At 43.6% G+C, this 11686-nt stretch overlaps 1 long non-coding RNA gene across 1 annotated transcript; it reads left to right on the forward strand.

The window, feature by feature from the left end:
- Positions 1-2350: 2350 nt before the first annotated feature.
- On the forward strand, positions 2351-10727 carry LOC138162127 (uncharacterized). Its single transcript, XR_011168553.1, has 2 exons — positions 2351-2701; positions 10518-10727. It is a non-coding gene; the product is annotated as an uncharacterized lncRNA (long non-coding RNA).
- The last annotated feature ends 959 nt before the right edge of the window (positions 10728-11686 follow it).

An 11686-nucleotide genomic window follows, 5' to 3' on the forward strand; every position in this document is an offset into this window, starting at 1 on the left:
TTTAGGTGGCACTCTTCAAAAGCAAGAGGTTTAGAGACAAGCCAGAGGATTTCTGAGTCTTGTTTTAAGTGCAGCAGGATTTGGGGCAGTAATAAGAAATCGCATTTATACAGCACGTGGTACAGAGGGGCAGCATGGTGCAATGAATAGAGAGCGGGCCTGGGAAGCAGGAACACATGCAGCCAAGTCTTGCCTATGACACATGAGAGCCAGGTCACCCTGGGCAAGTCACTTAACATCTTAGAGTCTGGGAAACTAAAACTGACCTGCATTGATAGAGATGTGTTGTGTTAGTAGTCATAGAATGTCAGGAGACAGAGAGCAAGGCCCCCAGAACACTGAGTGGACCTCCTGTAGAGGAATTATGGGAACACATGGACAAGAGTCCCCTAGTTTAAGAAGACCCGAATGGGCTGGAATTTACCCTGTTGGAAGGAGAGGATGCTCACGCGTCTGGAAGGCACTTGTCTTTAGCTCTGCCTCAAAAGAACTTGGTAATAGCTCAGGTTTCATCTTTTGCATCAAGCCTTTCCTGATCCCCTCAATTTTAGTTAAATGTAATAAGTGTTTAAATAGTTTGAATTCACTTTCCATTTATCCCACACATACACATATATGTATTTCTATATGTATATTCCATACATGTGCCTATATGTGCATGTCAATTTTCTGGCATGGGGCTGATAGACTGTCTGGGTTTCATAGTCATGTAGCAACGAGGTCAGCAGAAGGGGTTTGTAGACTTCAGTCTCATAAGCAGCCTAATACCTCTTCTCTCCCCCACTGTCCTTCAGAGACTCCCAAACACTGAGCTAGATCTGGTAATGGGTGTATCAACCTTACCGTATACATGTATATCCCAACCAAGATAAGTGAACTTATCCTCAGCATTCAGAATTTCTCCATTTGCTGTAACCACTGGTTCTGTGTATGGATGGTGTGCTGGCTGATGGAGAACCTCTGTTTTCTTGCTATTGATATTCAGACCTATATTAACACAAGTGGCAGAGAATCAACCCATACTCTGTTGCATCCTAGCCAAAGAGGCTGCATTGAGTGCACAATCATCTTCAAACAAAAAGTTGGTCACCAACTCTCCCTCCACTTAACTTTGGCTTATAGCCTTGAAAGTCTTTTGAATTGTCTTAGGAAGATTCTGAAGATCACCCGGCAAGATAAAGTACTGGACACTGAGATCCTTTCTCAAGATGAACTGCCAAGCATTCCAACTGCACTGCAGAGAGCCCAAGTCCGATGGGCCGGCCACATTGTTGCGATGTGAAAAATATGCTGCCTAAACGACTATTTTATGGAGAACTTCCGCAAGGCAAGTGCTCACATGGGGGTCGGAAGGAGCGATAAAAGGACATTCTCAAGGCGTCTCTGAAGAATGTTGGAATCGATTGTGAGACACGGGAGACGCCGGCACAGGACCACCCCGTGTGGCGGTGCCCGCATCCAAGAAGGCATTGTCCTTAGGGGCAAAGCAGATATGAAGGGGCTCAAACAACAACGTATGCTTATACAAATATTCATGTAGACGTGTTTTATATAATACGAGTGTGCAGGGATGAAGTTAGAGTTAGAGTTAAGAGTGTGAATAAATGCACATATATGATTGTGTACACCTTATAATGTCAGCTCATTGCCATTAGCGTTGTTTTGTTCTTTGTACTTGTATCCCCAGGGCCTGGAAAAAGTAGGCACTTAATAAATGTTTATTGACATTGTAGGCATTTACTGAATGCTTGTGGATTGATGGATGGAAGGCTTGATGGATGGATGAATTGAAATAAAAAAAATACAAGTAGGAAATCAGATTCAGAGAGACAGAACTGGCCCGAGGGAAGCCACTCAGTCAGGTGGTCCTTCCCCCCACCACAATGCCCCCATGCTGGTGACCAAGCCTGGCCTGCCCATTGGACAGTCTTCTTCAGTTCTCCTCATTACCTGTGGAGCTCAGCTCAGACGTCACCTCCCGGCTCCTCGTGGGAATTTCCTTAGGTGTGTCTCTCCCTATGGAAAGTAAGTTCCCTGAGGGCAGGACTCTCACATCCCTCTTTGAAGCCCAGGCATTTAGCAGAGTCTTGACCACATCATTGTAGGCACACAAAGGTGTGTTAATTGATCACTAGAACTTTCACCTTTTAGAGTCTTAGGTTTTAACCTAAGGGCTAAGACCTGGAAGGGAACTCTGAGGGCCGACACAAGTCCCTCTTTTTACAGAGTGAGGTTGGTGACTTAGGCAAAGTCAAATGGGCAGTAACCTTAGATACCATTGAGTCAAATCCCCTCACTGAAGGCCAAAGAGGGATAAAGAGTTTCTCAAGTCATACAAGGAGATCCTAAGATCCAAGATTTAGAGCTGGAAGACATCTTGGAGGCCAGCTAGTCGAACCCTTTCATTTTACAGATCAAGATACCGAGGCCCAGAGAGGGTGAGTGATTTGTGCCAGGTCAGACAGCTAATAAGTAGCAGGCCCTGTATTTAAACTCTGGTCTTCTGATTCCACATCCAGTCTCTTTCTCCCACACCTCTGGACCTCTCGTTGGGTCACTTCTGCTCCCAAAGGCCTTCGTACCTGGAGAGCAGGACATGAGACCAGTCAAGAATCCTTGCTCATAGTTTTTCCCCAAAGTAACCATCAACATGGGATGACTCCCTCCCTCCTGCTCTCAATCCCAGCAAAAGATAAAAAAGGTAAGCCCAGGAAATTCCAGCATGAATGCCTCTGAGATAAGCCTGAAATGGAATAAAACCCAGCTTTTTTCAAGTTAAGCATTTGAATCTACTTGCAAACATAGAGTTAACTGGGGACAGTGAGCAAGGAGGCGCAATTACACAGATGAATTCATTGTGTGAATGACCATTGAGCAGAGAGAATGCCAGTGCCAGGTCAGAGTCCAAACTCTGCAGGGGTCAGCCCTGAATCTGCTGAGCTGGGCACACAGAAACCTCTCTGTGCTCTCATCCTTGACTCGTCCTTTTCATTTATTTTTTTGGGGGGAGGGGGAGGGTAATGGGAGTGTTGGGGAAGGAGGGAATAACTTCAAGAGAAGTGGTTCAGCATCTCCATGGTGGGCTTCGAAGGGGTGCTGGGTTTGAATGGGGTGTACAATCTGGGCCACCCATGTCTGCAGATTAAAATGGTCATGCTAACAGTCCATACTGGCATGAATGCCTTACAATTACAAGGCACTTTAATTTACAGAATTTTATTAGTCTCACAGTAATCCAGTGATGAGGTTTGTGAAAGTATTAATGTCTTTAAAAATGAAACAAAAAGAGAGAGAAAGATTTGGACCTGGAGGACCCATGTTCCAATTTTAATTCTGTTCTAATTAATCTAATTAATCATCACCTGTGGGACCTAGAGCAAGTTGATCCACCTTTATGGGTCTTGGTTTCCTCATTTGTAACATAAGGAGTATTACAGAGTGTTAGAATAGATGACCTCTGAGGTCTCTCCAAATCCTAAACTGAAGATTTTTGCTACTAGGATGCCCATTTTATAGAAGAGAAAAGAGATGCGGAGGAAAAAGTGACTTGGCCATGGTCATGCAGCTGGGACTTGATCTTGGGTTTCAGCCATTTTCACTGCCCCACACTGCTTCTCTTTTATCCAGATTGTGTGCTTTTCTGCCAAAGCTTTGCCCTTCCCATTTACTTCTAACTTACACATCTCTTCTTCTTCAGAAACACCTGATGCCTTTCAGTTTTATTTAGGTGGAAAATACCAAGTAATAAGATCATAAAGGTCATAGATTTAGGACTGGGAGAGACCTTGGAAGCCAGCTTGTCCCATCCTTTCATTTTACAGATTTTACAGAGGCCCAGAGCAATTCAATCACTTACTCAAAGTCACACAGCTAGTAAGTGTCGGGGTGAGGACTAAAATGGAGATCCTTTTAAATCCAAACCCAGAGTCTCTATTTCATGAAGTGTTCATAGGGTCATAGGTCTTGCTTTAGAAAGGGCTCTAGAGGTCATACTGTCCAACTCCTTTATTTTATAGAAAAGAAAACTGGAGCCCAGGGAGGGGGCCCAAATCATAAGTGACTGAACTGGGATTTGAGCTTGGCTCCTCTGATTCTAAATCCAGAGTCTACCGAAGGACTGATTGGCTTGCCCAAATCCCCTGAGTCAGCATGAGAGCCCTAAATTAATCTAGCCTTTTCCTGTAACCATTTGATCAATTTCTAATAAAGAATAAATAATCAAATCATCATTGTCATCGGTGATTGTGGGGGTATACAACTCTGAGTCACTGGAAGATTTAACTGCTGGACAGATTTTGGGGGCCTAGGAAGTACTTTGGTGGCAACCTCTTGGGCTTTCAAGGCCCTCTGCCATCAGCTTCCAGTCACCCGTCTCCAGGTTTTTGCAGATTTCTCTGCTCCTTACTCTTGGTGTGACTTTGGGCAGGTTGCTCGGCTCCCCTGTTAAGGTCTCAGTTCCTATCTTGGAAGACTGAAGGAGCTGGGTGGGATAATGTCCGCAGTCTCTCCCAGCTCTAGCATTTACGAGCTGTTCTCTAGGCTATTAAGAAGAATACCTAGCATTTCCAGGGTGTTTTAAGGTTTGTAAAGTACTTTACATATGTTATCTGATCCTCATGGCAGCCCAGTGGGGCAGGTGCTATTCTTAGCCCCATTTCACAGATGACGAAACAAATTGAGACAGATTAAGTGTAACTTGTCCAGGATCACACAGCTAGGAAGAATCTGAGGTCTTCCGGACCCTAAGTCCTAACTGCTCCAGAAAGGGGCAAGCCTGGAACCCATATCAGGACCCCCTGATTTTTTCAGCTACCTATACCAGAGCTTCACATGACCTTTGCAGGTTTTCTGGAGCTCTCTGTCCACAACACATTTAATGATGAGGGTCAGATAGCTTACACAGAGATCCCTCATGAATTCTTTTGGAGGACCATTCTGTGCGTAGGTAATAAAAAGGCATCATGCCCAGGATCAGGGAGGCAATAATCTTGTTGTCCTCTGCTCTATGCACAACCCATCTGGGGCATCACTTCTTAGGAAGGGCATTGATCATCTGGAGAGTCTCCTGAGGAAGGTAACCGGTATGGACCACAGATTTAGAACTAGGACCACAGATCTTCTAGCCCATTTTAAAGAAAAGGAAAGTGAGGCATGGAGAGGAAATGACTTGTTCAGTCATTTCAGTCCTGTCTGACTCTTCATGGCCCCATCTGGGGTTTTCTTGGCAAAGACACTGGACTGGTTTGCCATTTTCTATTTCAGCTCCTTCTACAGATGAAGAAACAGAGACAAACAGGGTTGTGACTTACCCAGGGTCACACAGCTAATAAGTGTCCGAGGCTGGATTTGAACTCTGGTCTTCCTGACTCTAGACCTGGCAGTCTATCCACTGGGTCACCCAGCTGCCCACACCTTGCTCAAGATCATTAGGTATTAAGAGGAAGAGTTGGAAATATGAACCCATGGCTCAAATTCCAAAGCTAGGGCTCCTTCCTCCCCACCATGCAGCCCCTCAGTGCTTCCATTCTCCTAACCTTAAAAACTTGCACCACTCACAGTCATCCATCCATCCATCCCATTTATTAAAAGTCAACTGTAGTAATACAGAGTCAGTCTTGACTAGGTAGTTGTTGGTTATGTGAAAAAGTCCTGAGGATTTCAGTAGACCACAGGCTCAGTATGAGTCAGCAGTGTGACATGGCAGCTAAAAAATGCTAATTAGACCAAATTAATAGGCAAGTGTCCACTGGGGAAGGAGGTAACAGTCCTGATGTATGCTACCCTGGTCAAAACAAATCTAGAATGTTGCATTTGGTTCTGGACAGCTCATTTTCAGAAGGAAATTAAATTGGAGAGTATGTGGAATTGGAGACCAGGAGGGTCAGAGGTCTCCAAATTGTGGCACATAAGAAGCTACTGAAGAAACTAGGGATATTTTGCCTGGAGAAGTTTAGGCTTAAAGGGCATGTGGTAGTATCTTCAATGCTAGAAAACAAGGTTCTCTTTTTAAAAATGCGTATTAAAATGTTTGGGGTCAAATTTCATTAAATTTTGAGTAATAGCCCAAATACCCAATCTTGTTCATTATACTGGACAATTACTTGAAAGTCCCAAGTAAAATAACTTTTGTGGGCAGTTATCATAGCCTGTGCCCTTCTCAGAGCTCAAGCAGGTTGAGGTGGTAGAAGAAGTGCTGGATTGTGAAGTCCAAGGACCTGGGTTCAAATCCCAGTTCTACCAATTATTACCTGTGTAGGTAGCACACAGGTGAGGGCCATCTTCAGGCATCTTGATCTGTATCTTGCCAATGGACCCAGATGACTCCGGAGGGTAAAGTGAGGCTGGTGACCTTGTACCGCCCTGCCTCACTTATATCCAATTCACTTGCATGATATGGCATCAGCTCCCTCCAGTCATGGTCCTCTTCAAGAACAAAGGACAAACAACAACAGACACCCAGTGAGAGATAGAGAGATAGGACCAGAGACTTTGAGCTGGAAACCCAATCCCCTCACTTTACAGATGACTAAACTGAGGCCCGGAGAGGTTGAGGCTGAGTGACTGACATCTTTTTCACAGCATCATGTTAGTCAAGGAGATGATAAAATTTCGGTTGGATGGCCCAGCAGAAAGACCACAACTTCTGGAGTCAGAGACCCTGGCTTTATATCTTGGCTCCGATGTTTATAACCTTTATGATTATGTCTCCGTTTCCTCATCTACAAAATGAGGGAGTGGGATTAGATGACCTTTGTGGTTCTTCCAGCTCCAAATCCATATCCTAAAATTCTATACATCTCTTGAATGTCTTGCCAGCTGGAGAGTTTTTGTTCCATGAAACGTTCTGTGGGTGAGGGTGAGGAGGGAAGGGGGAATCAGAGCCAAGACAAGTGGAAGTGCTGCCCATCCCAGAAACAACTTAGAAAAGGTTCTCGGCAGGGAAAGGGGGCATCAAGACATCTATTGAGAGCTGGCTCCTTCCTCCCCATTCAGGCTTGAGTCAAGGCATCACCCTATGATGTCACTGGTTCTATTTAAAAAATGAAGGATTAACAGCAGCAGTTTGCTCAAATATCAACCAAAGGAAGACATGATGCCTGCGGTGGGGCAGTACACACACACACTTGTGTTTACATGTACATACACATATATACCTACACATACATGCAAGCATGCATCTACACACATATACACATATATTCCTTTTGGGAGAATGCAAGCAAAGGCTGGGCTGGAGAATTGTAGATTATAGTCTCAGGTCCCACGAGGAGGCAAGAATATGAAGTTAGCAGGTCCTCTGCTGCCAGCTAGTCAAGGATCTTCTAGAACCTTCCAGGTTCCTCTGGCTTCCCCTCTTCCTTATTCCCTGCCCCACCCTCTCTCCAAGCACAACACTACTCATCTTCCCTAATAAGGACCAATGATAGCTCTTGGTATCTCCCTGTTTTGTCTACTAGGAGACCCCAGACTCCACCCTGAGGCTGGCCATAGAGATCTGGGAAACACACCTTAATTAAGGCACAGTTACAATTACTGTTAATGAAATATATTTACTGTACATATATCTGTTCATTTGTCATTGGCCTCCCTCCTAGGGGAGATGTTTACTAGAAAGACTCTCTAACTAGACTGGGAGGCAGAGGACCTTAATTTTGGGGGTGGAGAGAGTTGGGGCTAGTTCTAAATGGCCCAAGAAAGCTGATTCTTCAACTTTCAGTGTGAGCATTTGCCCCTAGGAAATCATCAATCCTATAAATCAGGGCTTGATTTATGGTTTTGTTGATTGAGCAAACTCAAGAAAGTGATGGGGAAAATGTCAATAATGCAGATTAAACTTAAAAGGGAGTGGTAAATAAATGATATATTTTAAAAAATACAAAAATAAGTGTCACACTTACATTTTTTTTCAGTTGATTCAATATTCACCAGCAGTTTTGTGTTGTCACTGTCAAGTTGTTTCTGACTCTTTTGTGAGGCCATGAGCCATATCACACTATCACTGTCCATGAGGTTTTCTTGGCAAAGATACCAGAGTACTTTGTCATTTCCTTTTCCAGTGGATTCAAGCAAACTGAGGTGAAAACTTGTCCAGGATCAAGCTGCTATAAGTCTCTGGGGCTGGATTTGAACTCAGGTCTTCCTGACTCCAGTCGGGCACTCTGTGCTGCCTCCTTCTCCTTGTGTAACTTAGGGTAAATTGCTTTACCTCTAGGTCTCATTTGTCTCTTAGTGTAAAATGAAAGGGTTGGGTGGAGACCATTCCTTAGGCCCTCCCTTCAAATTCATAGATTCTTGTTGTGGAAAAAACACAAGAAAGAAGACAGACACCCTGGGTCTTGATATAGGGCTCTCTTCTCTGCAGATTGTGCTTCCTCCTAAGCTCCTTAAATAAGAGTAATTACCCCCCCCCCCCCAGCAATTGGGGTTTTTCAGTTCAGTAGAGTTTTTTATTTAACATTTCTATTTTTCCCCTAAGAGGTCATACTAGAGATCCAGAATGGTGTGGTGGATTTGGAGACAGAGCGACTTCAGAGAAGTTGTGTTCCTCTTCTGGGAAGCTTCTTCAACTACAAAAAGATGGGGTTGGATGAATGCTGAAGAAGCATTGGCTAATGTGCTTATTATATGCAAGGAACTGTGCTAAATGATGAGAACAGGGGACATAGTGGATAGAGTATCAGGCGTGGAATTAGGAATAATTGAGTTCAAGTCTGACCTCAGACAATTATTAACTATATGCCCCTGTTTGCCTCAGTTCCCCATCTGTAAAATAAGCTGGAGAAGGGAATGGCAAACCACTCCAGTATCTCTGCCAAGAAAAAAACCAAATGAGGTCAGGAAGAGTCAGATATGACTGAAATTATTGAAAAAGCATAATAATAAACATAAAAAAGGCAGTTTTTGCAGTCAAGGAGTTTGTTTTCAAAGTAAGGGACACAACACAGAGGGTAAGGGTTGCTAGGAAAGGGTGTTTAGATCTAAAAAGTGGCAGGCATGGTGGGTGGAGCCTTGAGGCAAATCTTGTTTACATTCCCTTCCCAGAAGCAATGGTAGTATAGATTTGAAAACTGCTCTTCGAATCAGAGACTGAAAGTTGAGTGGGAGAATCTGTGGTGGTCTGGTAGGAAGATGGCCAAGAAGAAGCATGGTCTGGGGTCTGGGATCCATCTAGATGGTAGGCTTTCTTATCAATCCAAGCAGCATGGCCCCAGGGTGGGCATTCCACAGATGAGTGAATTAATATCCCCCGGGCATTGTCTCAGGAAGTCTGGTGGTGGTTCAGAGGAAACAGAAACAGGTCAATTGACATAGTTATTTCTAAGGTCCCTTCCAACGGAGTTAGTTGGAAGTTTCATTTATTAAGCTCCTACTATATGCCAGAGTCTGTGCTAAGTTCAAAAACTATGCTCCCGTGACCAGGGAAATTATAGGCAACTTCAACTGACCAAATTCTCCCAAGGTAACCAAATGGAAAAGGATCCCAGTGAGACTGATGGGTACAGTGCCTGCTTTGAAAATGGTGCCAAGTCCAGGGTGGATCGGGCAGGTAACATCCTGGCTGGACTCCGTGTGATTTACTGTATGAAAGACCTTATTTAAATCTTACTTAAAAGAGTTTTCATTTCCAACTAAGATTAAAAAAAATTAACTAAACAACAGGAAAAAAAACAAACAAACTACCTTGCCCCTCAGAAAACATACACATGGTCACATTCCGGGCAGAAAGTACAAAAGAAGTTGGGCCATAGGAGGGCTACAAGTGTCTCCTTCCAAGTGAGGTTCTCTCCCCAGGAAGATGGAGACCAGTCCCCTGGGATAAGAGAGGGCAAAGGGTTTGTCAAAGGAGATTGGTGTGTGGGAGAACCTGGTTTCCTTCTGTCTACAAATACATCCACTTAAAGGCAGGTTCTAGACTCAGGGGGCAGAATGATGCAAACTTTTTTTTGAAATGGTCAGTGTGGAAATTTGTTTTGCTGAACTATGAATATTTGTAAATGGTTTTTGTTTTCTTTTTCTAATGGGGAGAGCAGATAAGAGGGAGAGAAAATAGATTTTGTTAACTAAAAAATTTAATGTTTTTTCAAAGTTAGCGAGAAGTGCCAGGAAGAGAGTTGAGGAAAGGTTAAAACTTGACATAATGACTTGGAAGCAGAGACACATAGAGTTACCTCTGTCCAGGACAGGCCTCTGGATGTCAGAGTTCACAAATAGCTGAGCCTGGTGGGAGAAATCCACACTTTTGTTCTTCTAAATCCTTCCAAATGGGTTCATAATCAGGTATATTTAATGAAGCCCCTTTTGCAATAGTGGTTAATAATTATAGCTCGCATTTAAGGTTTGTGACCACAGCAACCTGTGTTTGAGGTGAACCATACAAGTGACTGTGTCTCTTCCAGGCCTGAGGAGGCAAGGCCTCATGTATTGGATGGACTTCTGGTTGGAAATCAAACTGAAGTCACAGATAGAATCCATGCTTGTAGCATCATAGCTCAAGAGCTGTTCTTTCTTTGTTCTAGAAGAGGACCAAGGACATCAGTAGGGGGACGATGTCTTGACTTGTGTGTGAATTGGATATGAGTGGGACAGCTGCTCAAAGTCTTCAGCCTCACTCTCTCCTCCACAGTCATGGAAGTCCAATGGCAAGATGAAGGTCAAGATGACTGGGGATTGCCTGGATGTAGTGGGTGCCCTTGGCCTTTCTAAATTAAAGTCTTTCCCAGATTTCAGTTTGTCTGAGGTCCTGCCCATTCATTGACTAAGGGCTGGGTAAGAATTGAGACAAAAAAAATGGCTCAATTTACCATCACAAGGATATCAATCCAGGAGAGGAAGACCCTCCGAGTTTCTGAAAACATCTGCTACTTACACTCTTTCTCCACCATCAAAACCCAAACAATGAGCCACAGAGGCTTGGATTGGGGCTGTTATTGGCCATCGGATGAGCTCAAGAGCTAGAAGGGAACTGAGGAGGGGACATTAAATCCCCTCTCCTCCGCCATTTTGCAGAGAAAGAAATGGAAATCCAAAGAAATTTGAGTGGATTTCCCAGAGTCACATAGCCACTAAGTGTCAGAGGGAGGATATGAATTCAGGTCTCTCTTATTTCTAAATCCAGCACTCTACCAGTGGTGTCAATCTTGAGACCAACCTGGGCTCAAGATGCACAAAAATTCCTGGGTGATTAAAATGTGATAGAGAAATGTTTAACAAAATAAATGAAAATACATGACAACATAGATGATATTAATTTGTGGTTTTCTAAGGTAATATGCTGTATGCAGAGATTTGTTTCTATTTGAGTGTAACACCACTGCTTATAACACCATGGCCCATACAGGGTGACTCATTGTAATGTCCCTTTGCTTGTAATTCATTATCCAAAGGAAAAAGAGAGGATCCCCTGCTTTCAGTAATGCTCTCCCTCTTCACCTCCACCATGTAAGAGTCCCTAGTTTTCTGCAAAGTACAGGTCAAATGCTACCTCTTACAAAAGACCTTTATGGATTCTCATTCACCCACCCAACTTTCAGTACTTTCACATGAAATTATTCTATATTTACTTTGTACAGATTTCGTATTCACTCATCTGTGTACCTGCTGTTCCCCACCCCTATTCCCTCCAGGATGCAAGCTTTAAAGGGCAAATACTGTTTTATTTTTAATTTGTTCAGCCTATAGCCCACTT

This window comes from Petaurus breviceps, unplaced genomic scaffold (genome assembly GCF_028583685.1).
Source record: "Petaurus breviceps papuanus isolate PSGF00001 unplaced genomic scaffold, PetGlider_PUasm1.0 186, whole genome shotgun sequence".
Classification (NCBI taxonomy): Eukaryota; Metazoa; Chordata; class Mammalia; order Diprotodontia; family Petauridae; genus Petaurus; species Petaurus breviceps.